Source organism: Odocoileus virginianus, chromosome 33 (genome assembly GCF_023699985.2).
Source record: "Odocoileus virginianus isolate 20LAN1187 ecotype Illinois chromosome 33, Ovbor_1.2, whole genome shotgun sequence".
Lineage (NCBI taxonomy): Eukaryota > Metazoa > Chordata > Mammalia > Artiodactyla > Cervidae > Odocoileus > Odocoileus virginianus.
In genome coordinates, this window is record NC_069706.1 from 19388100 (window position 1) to 19402202 (window position 14103).

Genomic DNA, 14103 nt, shown 5'->3' on the forward strand with positions numbered 1-14103 from the left:
CCCTGCAGGAGGAAATGGCAACCCACTCCAGTACTCTTGCCTGGGAAGTTCCATGGACAGAGGAGCTTGGTGGGGCTACAGTCCATACAGTTGTGAAGAGTCAGACACCACTGAGCACATATGCACTCCTGTCTTCTACGTAGGAGTTGATTTTAATTTCTTTTTAGTTGTTACTTTTATTTTGGAATAACAGACTTCGAGAAACCTTGCAAAGATAGGACAGAGAGCTGCTGTATACCCTTAACCCCCAACATTGTCTTGCATAGTAGCCACGTTATGTTTGTCTAAACTAAGAAATTAACATTGATACCCTATTAGTGAACTATTGACTAGTGCAGTTTCGCCCATTTTTCCATTAGTGATCTTTTTCTGTGTTCTAGGAGCCAATTCAGCATACTACATCCCATTTAGTTGCTTCCATTTAAAATTGTTTAGTGTTTATTGACATAGTACCATTATTTATATTTGTCTTCCAAATTTTTATTGTAAAATCATATGAAATTTACCGTCTTAACCACTTTTAGGTGTTCAGTGGTATTTAGTACATTCAAATTGTGCAACCATCACTATAATCCATTTTTACTGTTTTCACATTTTGCAAAACTGAAACTCTGTAGCCATTAACACTAACTCCCTATTCCTTTCCCCCTTCCCCCGCCCCCAGTCCTGGCAATCACCATTCTGCTTTCTTTGACTTTGGCTATTCTAGGTACCTCATATAAGTAGAATCATGCAGTATTATTTTCTGTATGACTGGCTTAATTCATTTAGCACAATGATCTCAAAGTTCATCCATGTTATAATATGTGTCAAAGTTTCTTCCCTTTCTAATGCCGAATAATATTCCATTGTGTCTTTTGCTTATCCATTCCATCTGTCAATGGACACCTGCATTCCTTTTGTTACTGAGAATAATGTGACTATGAACATGGGTGAATGAATAATCTGTTTGAGTTGCTGTTTTCACTTCTGGGTCTATACCCAGAAGTGGAATTTCTGGGTCAGACATTCATTCTGTTTAATTTTTTTGAGGAATTGCCATATTTTTCACAGTGGCTGCACCACTTTACATTCCTGTCAACAGTGCACAAGGGTTCTGATTTCTCCACATCCTCATTTAAATAACATTTGTTATTTTGTATTTTTCTTGATAGTAGCCATTCAGTGGATGTGAGGTGGTAGACAGTGGTTTTGATTTGCATTTCTCTTGGTGGTTTCTTTTTATAGTATGACTTGTATGGCATTGGGTTTCATTTACTAGTAACCTGTACTTTGTAGCTTGCTATCTATATTGATATCAAAGAATTGGAATCAGTGTACACTGATACCAAAGTACTTTTTCAGTATGAAATTTCATACTTCTGGAGAATTGGAATCATTATTCCATAACTAGAACTTAAGACTACCCTCTGGATTTTAGAGTCAATATGCTGTATTCACATGAATTAAATACTAGTCTTTTTTGTGCAGGACCATTTAAAAATTACTTTCAGTAAGTATAAAATGAAAACTAAAGATCCCCTCTTTACACCCCTGGATAAATGACCATGTAAATCTGGAATGTCTTATAAACCTGCATTTCTTAAGTTGTGGAAAATAATTAAGAACAGATAGGATGCCCAAATGCTGTTTTCTTCTATCCTCTTCAGGAATCAGCACAGTACTTTTGTTTTATTTTATATTTTCATCTATTTTCACTTTTTAAAACTATTTTGTATTCAGGTATAGCCAATACACCGACTCAATGGACATGAGTTTGAGCAAGCTGGGAGATAATTAAGGACAAGGAAGCCTGGTGTGTTGCAGGCCGTGGAGCCCATGGGCTCACAAAGAGACACGACTTAGCGACTGAACAGCAACAAATAGCTGATGAACAGTGTTGTGTTAGTTTTAGGTGGACAGTGGAGGGACTCAGCCACACATATACATACATCTGTTCTCCCCCAAACTCCCATCCAGGCTGCCACATAGCAATGAGCTGAGTTCCATGTACTATACAGTAGGTCTTTGTTGGTTATCCGTTTTATATAGAGCATTGTGTACCAGCAGCCATAAGTTTGTTCTCTTAAGTCGTATTTTTTTTTTTTTTTTGGTATGGAAACCCAGGAACCAAGATGCAGATCACTGGTTTTAAACATGGAACCCTCAATGCTTTTCAAATGGTAGAGTTGAAATGTTTGAGAATATGTTGGCAGTCCGTTTTATACTCAGCAGAACAAAACAGTTTTCCCTACACTTGATTTTGCCACCTTGTTTTTATTATTTATTATTTATAAGGTGGCTGTGACTAATCATAAAGCACTACTGGTTTTGGCATTATAAGTAGCATATTTGTTATAGAAAAAGTAGAAAATACAGACAGGTGTAAAGAACATGCAAGTAGATTTTAGCTGAACCATAACCCTTAGAGGACCACTATTAACATTTTGGTATATACCCTTCTTGGAGAAGGCGATGGCACCCCACTCCAGTACTCTTGCCTGGAAAATCCCATGGGCAGAGGAGCCTGGTGGGCTGCAGTCCACAGGGTCGCGAAGAGTTGGACAAGACTGAGCAACTTCATTTTCACTTTTCACTTTCATGCATTGGAGAAGGAAAGGCAGCCCACTCCAGTGTTCTTGCCTGGAGAATTCCAGGGATGGGGGAGCCTGGTGGGCTGCCATCTATGGGGTCGCACAGAGTCGGACACGACTGAAGTGACTTAGCAGCCTCAGGAGCAGCATATACCCTTTTGGACATTTTACATACATTTATGTGCCCACACATACATATTTATAAATTTTTAACATTAAAAATTTTGACAATAAAAGATACTTTTATTCTTCCAAGATGAATCATGTGAAACTCATAGACACCTATTTTCTAAATCAAAAATTGACAAAAGATGGAAGACATTTTCTATCATCTAGTGCTTGAGAGTAAACTTCTTGTTTGAAGGATTAAACCAGGAGCCTAGGAATAAAAGGATGTTTTTGAGGATGCTGATAAATATTATAACTATTTATAAATAACATTAATAAATTTTTATAAATAACCATCAACTGAGCAACAGAGCAGCAGAGTCGGTCATTTCTGAAGAGTATTTGTAATTTTGCCACCAACAAAGTAATGTCAGCATTATACATTTCAGTTTTTAAAAACATTTCAGGCATTGAGATATGCTTCATTAAATGTAAAGGATTGTGAGGAAATCTCTAGAGTTCACAATTATATATTCATTAGAAAAGATTTGTTCAATTGCTCGGTTGTGTCTGACTCTTTGTGGATCCCAGGGACTTCCCTGTCCATCACCAACTCCCGGAGCTTGCTCAAACTCATGTCCATTGAGTCAGCGATGCCATCCAACCGTCTTGTCCTCTGTCATCCCCTTCTCCTCCTGCCTTCAATCGTTCCGAGCATCAGGGTCTTTTCCAGTGAGTCGGTTCTTCGCATCAGGTGGCCAAAGTATTGGAGCATCAGTCCTTCCAATTAATATTCAGGACTGATTTCCTTTAGTATTGACTGCTTTGATCTCTTTGCAGTCCAAGGAACTCTCAAGAGGCTTCTCCAACACCAGAGTTCAAAAGCATCAATTCTTCAATGCTCAGCGTTCTTTATGGTCCAACTCTCACATCCATACATGACTACTAGAAAAACCATACCTTTGACAAGGCGGACCTTTGTTGGCAAAGTAATGTCTCCGCTTCTTAATATGCTGTCTAGGTTTGTCATAGCTTTTCTTCCAAGGAGCAAGCATCTTTTAATTTCATGGATGTAGTCACCATCTACAATGATTTTGGAGCAAAACAAAATAAAGTCTGTCACTGTTTCCATTGTTTCCCTATTAGGAATGAAGTGATGGGACTGAATGCCGTGCTCTTAGTTTTCTGAATGTTGAGTTTTAAGTCAGCTTTTTCACTCTCCACTCTCACCTTCATCAGTTCAGTTCAGTTCAGTCGGTGAGTCATGACCAACTCTTTGCCACCCCATGAACCACAGCACGCCAGGCCTCCCTGTCCATCACCAACTCCTGGTTGACTTGAACTCATGTCCATTAAGTTGGTGATGCCCTCCAACCATCTCATCCTCTGTTGTCCCCTTCTCCCGCTTCAATATTTCCTAGCATCAGGGTCTTTTCAAATGAGTCAGTTAGTCATAACTTTTCTTCCAAGGAGTAAGCATCTTTTAATTTCATGGCTGCAGTAACCATCTGCACTGATTTTGGAGCCCGGAAAAATAAAGTCTGTCACTATTTCCACTGTTTCCCCATCTATTTGCCATGAAGTGATGGGCGAAGGGAATGCCAAACCACTTCAGTATTCTTGCCTTGAGAACCCCATGAACGGTATGAAAAGGCACCTTCGTCAAGAGGCTCTTTAATTCCTCTTCACTTTCTGCCATCAGGACGGCGTCATTTGTATATCTGAGGTGATTGATATTTCTCCTGGCATTGTTGATTCTAGCTTGTGCTTCATCCAGCCCAGCATTTCGCATCATGTACTCTGCATATAAGTTAAATAAGCAGGGTTTCAATATACAGCCTTGATGTTATCCTTTCCCAATTTGGAATCGTCCGTTGATCCATGTCCAGTTCTAACTGTTGCTTCTTGACCTGCATACAGGTTTCACAGCAGGCAGGTCAGGTGGTCTGCTGTTCCCGTCTCTTTAATTTTCCACAGTTTGTTTTGATCCACACAATCAAAGGCTTTTGCGTAGTCAATGAAGCAAAAGTGGATGTTTTTCTGGAATTCTCTTGCTTTTTCTGTGATCCAGCAAATGTCGGTGATTTGATTTCTGGTTCCTCTGTCTTTTCTGAATCCAGTTTGAACATCTAGAAATTCTTGGTTCACGTACTGTTGAAGCCTGGCTTGGAGAATTTTGAGCATTACTTTGCTAGCATGTGAAATGAGTGCAATTGTGTGGTAGTTTGAACATTCTTTGGCATTGCCTTTCTTTGTGATTGGAATGAAAACTGATCTCCAGTCCTGTGGCCACTGCTGAGTTTTCCAAATTTTCCGGCATACTGAGGGCAGCAGTTTCACAGCATCATTTCTTTGGATTTGAAATAGCTCAGCTGGAATTCCATCACCTCCACTAGCTTTGTTTGGAGTGATGCTTCCTAAGGCCCACTTGACTTTGCATTCCAGGATGTCTGGTTCTAGATGAGTTATCACACCATCGTGGTTATCTGGGTCATTAAGACTTTTTGTACAGTTCTGTGTATTCTTGTCACCTCTTTTTAATCTCTTCTGCTTCTGTTAAGTCCTTACTGTTTCTGTCCTTTATTGTATCCATCTTTGCATGAAATATTCCCTTGGTAGCTCTAATTTTCTTGACGAGATCTCTAGTCTTGCCCATTCTATTGTTTTCCTCCCTCCACCCCCTCACTGAAGAAAGCTTCTTATCTCTCCTTGCTATTCTTTGAAACTCTGCATTCAGATGGGTATATCTTTCCTTTTCTCCTTTGCCTTTGACTTCTTTTCTCAGCTATTTGTAAGCCCTCCTCAGACAACCATTTTGCTTTTGTGCATTTCTTTTCCTTGGGGATGGTTTTGATCACTGTCTCCTGTACAATGTTACGAACTTCGGTCCATAGCTCTTCAGGCACTGGGTCTATTAAATCTAATCCCTTGAATCTATTTGTCACTTCCACTGTATAATTGTTAGGGATTTGATTTAGGCCATACCTGAATGGCCTAGTGGTTTTCCCTACTTTCTTCAGTGTAAGTATGAGTTTTGCAATAAGGAGTTCAAGATCTGAGCCACTGTCAGCTCCTGGTCTTGTTTTTGTTGACTGTGTAGAGCTTAGAAAAGATAGTTATGCATAATTCCACCATGCACACCTAACACTTCAATGTATTTCCTGCTTTAATACAAGTGCACATATGTTGCATGGGTGCATGCTCAGTCGTGTCTGACTCTTTGCAACCCCATGGACTGTAGCCTTCCAGGCTCCTCTGTCCATGGAATTTTCCAGGCAAGATTGCTGGAGTGGGTTGCCATTTCCTCCTCCAGGGGATCTACCCAACCCAGGGATGGAACCTGTGTCTCCTGCAGTGGCAGCCAGATTCATTATCACCGAGCCACCTGGGAAGCCCTTACATAAACACATATGACTTCATGTTTGACATTTTTAGATATAAAATTATTTCCTTGTGTGTCTGTTACACAGTCTTTGTTCCTGCCCATTTAAATGGCTGTATAATCCATGAAGTTGATGTAGTATATATAGTTCATGTAACCGTTTCCTTAATGGGAACACGAGTTGGATCTTTTCCTACCTGCCTCTCCTTTTGTATTTACATGCAGTGCTGCTGCATTAAATATTTTGGTGCACAAACTTTTTTTTTAACTTCTGAGGATTTTTTTCCCCTTTATATAAATTTGGTCACATTTACTGAACAAGGTGTCTAAATATCTTTACAGTTCTTTTGTTTTTTACCGTTGTATTATGGAAAATTCCAAGCACATGAAAAAGAAGAAAATAGATAATAATAACCTCTGCTCAGGAGGCAGCTAGTATCAACACAGGACCAGTCTTGTTTCACCCAGATGCCTGCCACTCTTTGGTCGCCGTTATTTCCAAGCAAGTCCCAGACATCATGTTTCAGCTTTGAAAATATGTATCTGCAAAATATAAAGACTCTAAAAAAAGAGCCACATTACAGTTGTCACACGTAAAAAAACTAACCAGTAAACCTCCAGCGACCACATTGCTCCGATTGTTCCATCATTTTAAAAATAGTTTGTTTGAATTCTGATCCAAATAAAATCCCTACACGCAATTGGTGGATGTGTTTGGAGAGCTCTTCGGCGTCTTTCCTCGCCGCTGTTTCGGAGAGGGGCGAGGGAGAGAGCGCGCTTTTGTCGGAGTCTTGCAGCTGCGGGCCTGCGACCGCCACGGCGCTCCGTGCCCGGGTCTCCACTCCGGCCGCCGCAGGGACCGCCCGCGCGCTGGACTCGGAGCAGCGGAGCCGGGCACCGCAGGTGAGGCGCGGGCGGCAGGGACGAGGCCTCCGCGGGGCCCGTCGCCCGGGACGCGGGCGGGCGCTGCTCGGGCGCTGGGGTGCGCGGGGGGCTGCCTGGAGAAGGGGCCCAAGGTACAAGGAGGGCGGCGGGGGCCAGAGGGAGAAAGGAGAGTGGGCAGAGAGAGATTGGGCGACTTGAGGGGCTCGTGGGGAGGGGGCGTCCATGGGAGGGGAGGGGAGGAAATTTCTAAGAAAGGGATCCGAACCCAGTTAATAAGAGCAGCCATGAGGGCAGCGACTTAGTCATGATAATATCAGCAGCAACAGCAGTAGCATCAGTAATAATAGCTACTATTTGTCCAGTGTTTATATGTGCCAGCGCTGGGGTCAGTTTTTTTGTTCTTTGTTTCTTTTTACATATTTTACATACAAGGAAATTTCTTTACATATATTTCAAATTATATTTCATGGCTGTTGTGAGCAAGAAATGAGAATATTCAGGTAAAGCAAACAGCACCCATTATGCATTGGAAAAATTGATGAACCTTATTTTATTTTATTTTTTATGAACTTTAAAAAACACCTTTACACAGCCTTTGTGCCTGCTTAGCAGTTTCAGTCGTGTCCAACTCTCTGGGACCCCTTGGACTGAAGCCCGCCAAGCTCCTCTATCTGTGGGATTCTCCAGGCAAGAATACTGAAGTGGGTTGCCATGCCCTCCTCCTGGGGCTCTTCCTCATCCAGGGATCAAACCTGGGTCTCCTGCATTGCAGGCAGATTCTTCGCCATCTGAGCCACCAGGGAAACCCCTGTCTTTGTGAGGTATCATCGCCACCTGCATTGTACAGAGAAGGAATCGTAAGCCCAGCCAGGTCAAGGAGTGTGTTAAAGAGCACACAGCTGTAATCAGTGAAATGAAAACTGGGGCTTCTAGCCCTGAGGTGGCCCTGGCCATCTGGAGTTCAGGTTCAGAGCCACTGAGCAGGGCCTGGAGAGCAGACCTACTAAGGGTTTGGGATCATTTAGTTCAGGGTTCGGGACCTGGCCCTGCCACCTAATAGTTGCGTGATTCTCGGCAGGCCACTCGACCTTTTAAAACCCATTTCCTTGTCTGTGAAATAGAAATAACAGTAATATTTGCCTCAAAGATCCTGCAAGGACTAAGTGAGGCAGTGTGTGTGGAGGGGTGCATGCTTCATTCTCACTCACTCAGTGGTCGCTACAATTATGATTACTAAGGAGTCGGGCAGCCCTGTGTCTGGGCCCCCCTTCTGCCATTTGCTCACTCTGTGAGTTCTATGTGTCTGCTGAACTCACTGGTGAGACCAAATAAACCCTCAGGTCTGGTGGACCGAGCAAATGAATTGGTCCAGCAGATAGAGGATGCCCAGTGAGACAGCATCTTCCTGTCTCTCCTTCTATTGCAGAATCCCAAGCCTTCCATTTTGCTCTCCTAAGACTCAAAGAGAGGGAGGAGAATGACAGGCCAGAGTCTCACCGTTAGGGACAGAGCTGGGAGCAGCACTCAGGCCTGATGCCTCTAGTCTGGAAAGAAAGCACACATTCCCTTGAGTAGAACTCAAGGGATCGGGCCGTTCCAGTACCACAGTTCAAAATGAAATCCAAATCCAGTTCAAATAGCATGGTATCCTACAAACCAGACAAGTTATACCACTTTGCATTAATAGTAATGAATATGGTCTTCTGGGTTATTTTTTTGCTTTCGGTAGAAAATCTCCAGGTTAGTACCTGTAGACCTGTATGTTTGTATCCATGATATGGACCTTAAATGGTACTGCTTTGCAGACAGTAAAACTCCATGTAATTGTGAATTGTTGGTTTGTGTCTGGGACGGTATGCCCCAGCATTGGGAGAACCTCCCAGCATCTTTGCAAAATGTCTCTCATTCATTGAATGACCAGCTCATCCCGGTTTGCCTACAACTTTCCAGGTCTTAAAGCGGAATCCCTCAGTCCCAGGAAACCCTGATGGTCAAGGTTTTTAAGAACCCACATTCAGTTCAGGTTTGTGGTTACTGTTACTGGTTTCATTTTGAGTTCCTTCAAAGCAGTCCTTGCCTGCCTGATTTTCGCCCATCTGCAGGCCTTTGGGTGGGGAGGGGCCTGGATGCATGGAGAAAGCTATCGACCCCCAAATCACCATTGCCAAGCTCAGTCCTTTTAATCCTCTTGGCCAAGCTCCTGAGAGTGACCTGAGGGACTTTTAATTAAAAATCAAATCCCATCCTGGCTTTGGACTGGGATTTCGTTGGAACGAAGACTTAATGTGCAGCAGAAAGTGGAGCTTCTGTTTCAGTAATTGTAAACCCCTTGTAGAATTAATAGGGAGACTGCAGCAATAAGCACAAGAAGCCTCATTGTCTGGGAAACTGGAGAATTGTGAATGAGGCCAATGCCCCAGGGCAGCTGACCAAAGGAAAGGGAGAAAAAAAGAGACAAAGGTTCCCCAAAGTCTCAAAGCCAGTAAGAGCTCTTAGGTGAGCTGAACATCCCCACCAGTGGGATTGATGGGGCCGAAGGCGTCTACTAAGTGCTTTGAGATCAGGTTCACTCAGAATCTGTTAGAATGCTCTGCCTTCCGTGTCTGGAGGTTTCCAAAATTTCAGTTTGTTTTTGCCCTGAGCAGTAAAATGAGCGTAACTGTTCCCAAAACCGGTTGTGGAAGTCCCCTTGGGGGGGATAGAGAATCTATTTGCATAACAATTCAGACAATAGCAGGGAAATCTGTATTAGAGGATGTTGGGGCACCTATAAAGTAATCTCAAGAAACCATGGCTGTGCATTGTGGGGCTCCTTTTAAGTTCCTGAGACAGTGGCATCTGGAGATTGGGTTGTGAGCTGCCTAGGAGTCACCTGCTTTCCTACCAGCCTCTGGTCACTCCTTTCAGAACCCTTTCCCAGTTCCTCCACATCTCTCCACCCTTTTTAAAAAATAAAAACAGTTTCTTTTATTTTGTTTTTCTTTTAAAAAATAATTTATGTTTTGTATGCGGAGAATTTCGAACCCATACAAAAGTAGATACAGGAATATAGTGGGCTTCAGCTTCAGTTCTCAACTTGTTTCCTTCATACTTACTTTCTCCCTCCTGTATTATGTTGAAACCATCTCAAACATCACATTTCTTCTGTAAGTATATAAGAATGTAGCTCTAGAGTAGGCTTGGCAAACTTTTTCCAGTAAAGGCTTGGAGAGTATTTTCAGCTTTTCGGGGCCATGCAGCCTCTGTTGCAACTTCCCAGCTTTGCCTTTGTAGCGTGAAGGCAGCCATAGACGATACTTAAGTGAGTGGAGTGGTCGTCGTCTAATACAACTGTATTTATGGACACTAATATTTAAATTGCATACATGAAATTTTCATGTGTCCAGACATATTGTTCTTTTGATTTTTTGAAACTGTTTAAAAACGTAAAAACCATTTATATCTCATGAGCCTGCAAGACCAGGTAACCTGTGAACTTGGCCCTTGGGTTGTAGTTATCTAAGCCCTTGATGCTTTTGAACTGTGGTGTTGGAGAAGACTCTTGAGAGTCCCTTGGACTGCAAGGAGATCCAACCGGTCCATCCTAAAGGAAATCAGTCCTGGGTGTTCATTGGAAGGACTGATGCTGAAGCTGAAACTCCAATACTTTGGCCACCTCATGCGAAGAGTTGACTGATTGGAAAAGACCCTGATGCTGGGAGGGATTGGGGGCAGGAGGAGAAGGGTAAGACAGAGGATGAGATGGCTGGATGGCATCACCGACTCCAGGGACACGAGTTTGAGTAAACTCTGGAAGTTTGTGATGGACAGGAAGGCCTGGCGTGGTGTGATTCATGGGGTCGCAAAGAGTCAGACACGACTGAGCGACTGAACTGAACTGAACTCCTTGAAGGAGGTCATGGAGAGGATGTGACCACCCATTGACCTTCAAGCTGGACCAGAGCAATCAGAGTCTCCTCACCCCTCCCTCATCCTTGGAATGTATGTTCTGCCCACTGTTCCCACCAGGGGAGCGTTTTTTTCAGGGAGGTAACCTTGAGAGAGCAATGTGTTGCTGAGACCACCTGGACTTGACCGAGATCGGTTAAGTCCTCTATGTAAACTTTGCAGATTCTGGGGAGGCGAGGGTGGAAATCAACTCATCTTGGGGCCTTTCAAGACAAGCCTGCTTTATAGCACAGGGAACTCTACTCAATATTCTCTAATAACTTTTATGAGAAGAGAATCCGAAAAAGAATGGGTATATGTATACGTATAACTGAATTACTTTGTTGTACACCTGAAACTAACACATTGTGCTTGGTAGTTAGAATACGGAAACAATGTCCAAGATGGCGGTCAGAGGAAGCAGCCGCTAGAAAAAAAACAAAAGGGGGAAGCTTCCCAAGGGACTAAGAACCTCGGGTGGGAAAACACACCCTCTTCTCTGATTGGTCTTGCATGTAACCAATCAGGTCCCAGGAACAGTGCAATTTCTCTATTTGCATAGGGCATAGCCAATCAGGGCCCAAGAACCTGCTCAGGGGCGGGAACAAGGGATAAAAGAGGGAAGCCAAAATGAGACAGGGTCACTCCAAGGCGGGTCAGGTGTTGGTCCGCTCACATGCCTGGGGAATGTACTGCTTACAGCATGCCCAGTAAATCTTGGCTGTTTGAGGTGTAACTGGTCTGTCCTTTCAACTCTTTGCTACTATAAGACATGGGAGAAGGAAATGGCAACCCACTCCAATATTCTTGCCTAGAGAATCCCATGGACAGAGGAGCCTGGTGGGCTGCTGTCCATAGGGTCGCACAGAGTAGGACATGACTGAAGCGACTTTGCATGCGTGCATGCATGATAAGACAATAACATGGAAGAAGAACCAACCTGACAATTATAAGTCAACTATACAATATAAAATAAAAAATTAACAAAACAAAACAAAATCCTCATTAAAACATTTAACAACAGGCTTCCCTGGTGGCTCAGTGGTAAAGAATCTGCCTGCCAGTGCAAGAGATGTGGGTTTGATCGCTGGCCTGGGAAGATCCCACATGCCATGAAACAAGTAAGCCACACTATTGAATTTGTGCTCTAGTGCTTGGAAACCAAAACTATCGAGCCCTTGATCAGCTACTACTGAAGCCTGCAGAGCTGGTGCTCTGCAAAAAGAGAAGCCACCCCAATGAGAAGCTGGGATACTGGAGGGAAGAGTAAAATCCCTGCTAATGGCAACTAAAGACAAGCCTGGGCAGCAATGAAGACCCAGTGCAATAAAAAATAAACAAATTAAAAAATATATTTAAAAAATATAACAACAACAACAAGAAAAAATACAAGCATTGTAAGTAAGTGTCTTTGCTATTACACCTGCCATCTACCAATCTGGAGGGGCTGCTGCTTTCTCCAGTCTGTCCTTATTCTACCTGTATGGGGGTCAGATTGTGAACCAACATCCCTCCTTTAAAAGATAAGTACTCCTTAAAAAATATAGCCACAGTTCTGTTATCAGACTTAAAAACATTAATAGTAATTCTTTAAAATGTTCAAATATCCAGACAGGGAGCAAGTTTCCACAGTTGCCCCATAGTTTTTGTTTTTCATGGTTTGCTTGAATTAGGATCCAAAGAAAGTGTATATGCTATGAGTAATTGTTATAGCTCCTAAGTTTTTTAAATTCCTAGTTCCTTCCTCTGTGTGCATGTGTGTGTGTCTGTGTCTATGTCTGTCTCTCTCTTTGCAGTGGATTTGCTGAAGAAACTAGGTTGTTGATTCTGGGGAGTTTCCTACAGTCTTGAGTTTGCTGATTGCACCTGGTCTACCTAACATTTTAACAAAGGAACGCCCAGGTCTCAGTCCTTAAAGCTCACCCACGTTCTCCCTTGTGCTCATTTTCTTGGTAACCTCATCCAGTGGCCTGGGTTCAAGTATCTGCTGACTGCTCTGTGTAGATAGCTCCAGTCTGAGCCCTGCTCTAACTGCAGACTGCAACACCAAACTGCCTGCTTGCTTTGTCCACTTGGATATTTTATGGTCATCTCAAGCTTAGCTTGTCCACATTTCCAGGGCATCTTCCTCAAATCTGCAGCTCCTGTGCTTTTTTCCTATTTCCCATCTCTCTAGATGCTCAGGCCCAAATCCTTGGAGGTGTCTGTGACTTGTCTTTTATTCCTCACATTCAGTTTATTGGCTCTACCCTTCAAAAAACCAGCAACCTCAGATATGCAGATGCCACCACCCTTATGGCAGAAAGCAAAGAGGAATTAAAGAGCCTCTTGATGAAGGTGAAAGAGGAAAGTGAAAAAGCTGGCTTAAAACTCAACATTCAAAAAAATGAAGATCATGACATCCGAGCCCATCACTTAATGGCAAATAGATGGAGAAACAATGGAAACCGTGACAGGCTTTATTTTCTTGGGCTCCAAAATCGCTGCAGATGGTGACTGCAACCATGAAATGAAAAGACGCTTGCTCCTTATAACAAACCTAGACAGCATATTAAAAAGCAGAGACATCACTTTGCCTACAAAAGTCCATATAGTCAAAGCTATGGTTTTTCCTAATAGTCATATATGGATGTGAGAGTTGGACCATAAAGTCTGAGTGTCAAAGAATTGATGCTTTTGAACTGTGGTGTTGGAAAAGACTCTAAAGAGTCCCTTGGACTGCAAGGAGATCAAGCCAGTCCATCCTAAAGGAAATTGATCTTGAATATTAATTGGAAGGACTGATGCTGAAGCTGAAGCTCCAGTACTTTGGCCAGCTGATGCCAAGAGCTGACTCATTAGAGAAGACTCTGATGCTGGGCAAGATTGAAGGCAGGAGGAAAAGGGGACGACAGAGGGCAGGATGGTTGGATGGCATCACCGACTCAATGGACATGAGTTTGAGCATCTCCGGGAGATGGTGAAGGACAGGGAAGTCTGGCGTGCTGCAGTCCATGGGGTCGCAAAGAGTTGGACGTGACTGAGCGACTGAACTACAACAACCCTTCAAAATATCCCCACCCACTTCTTCCCACCCTCACTGCCATCTGTGACTGAGTCATCACTAGTCATCTCTTAGGTCTCTGCTTTATCTGTTGCCCTTGTTCAGAGTATTCTCAACAAGCAATTGGGGTTATAGGGCTAGTGTTTTAAAAGTCAGAGCATGGCTTTCACACTCAGGCTGTGCTG

General features: G+C 43.1%; 1 protein-coding gene across 1 annotated transcript in view; it reads left to right on the forward strand.

The window, feature by feature from the left end:
- Positions 1-6882: 6882 nt before the first annotated feature.
- The window catches only part of OTOA (otoancorin), an 80745-nt gene continuing 73524 nt past the window's right edge, over positions 6883-14103 (forward strand). Inside the window, exon 1 of the mRNA XM_070461021.1 lies at positions 6883-6966. The gene's annotated coding sequence lies outside the window, so the exon portion shown is untranslated. The remainder of the gene's footprint in view (positions 6967-14103) is intronic.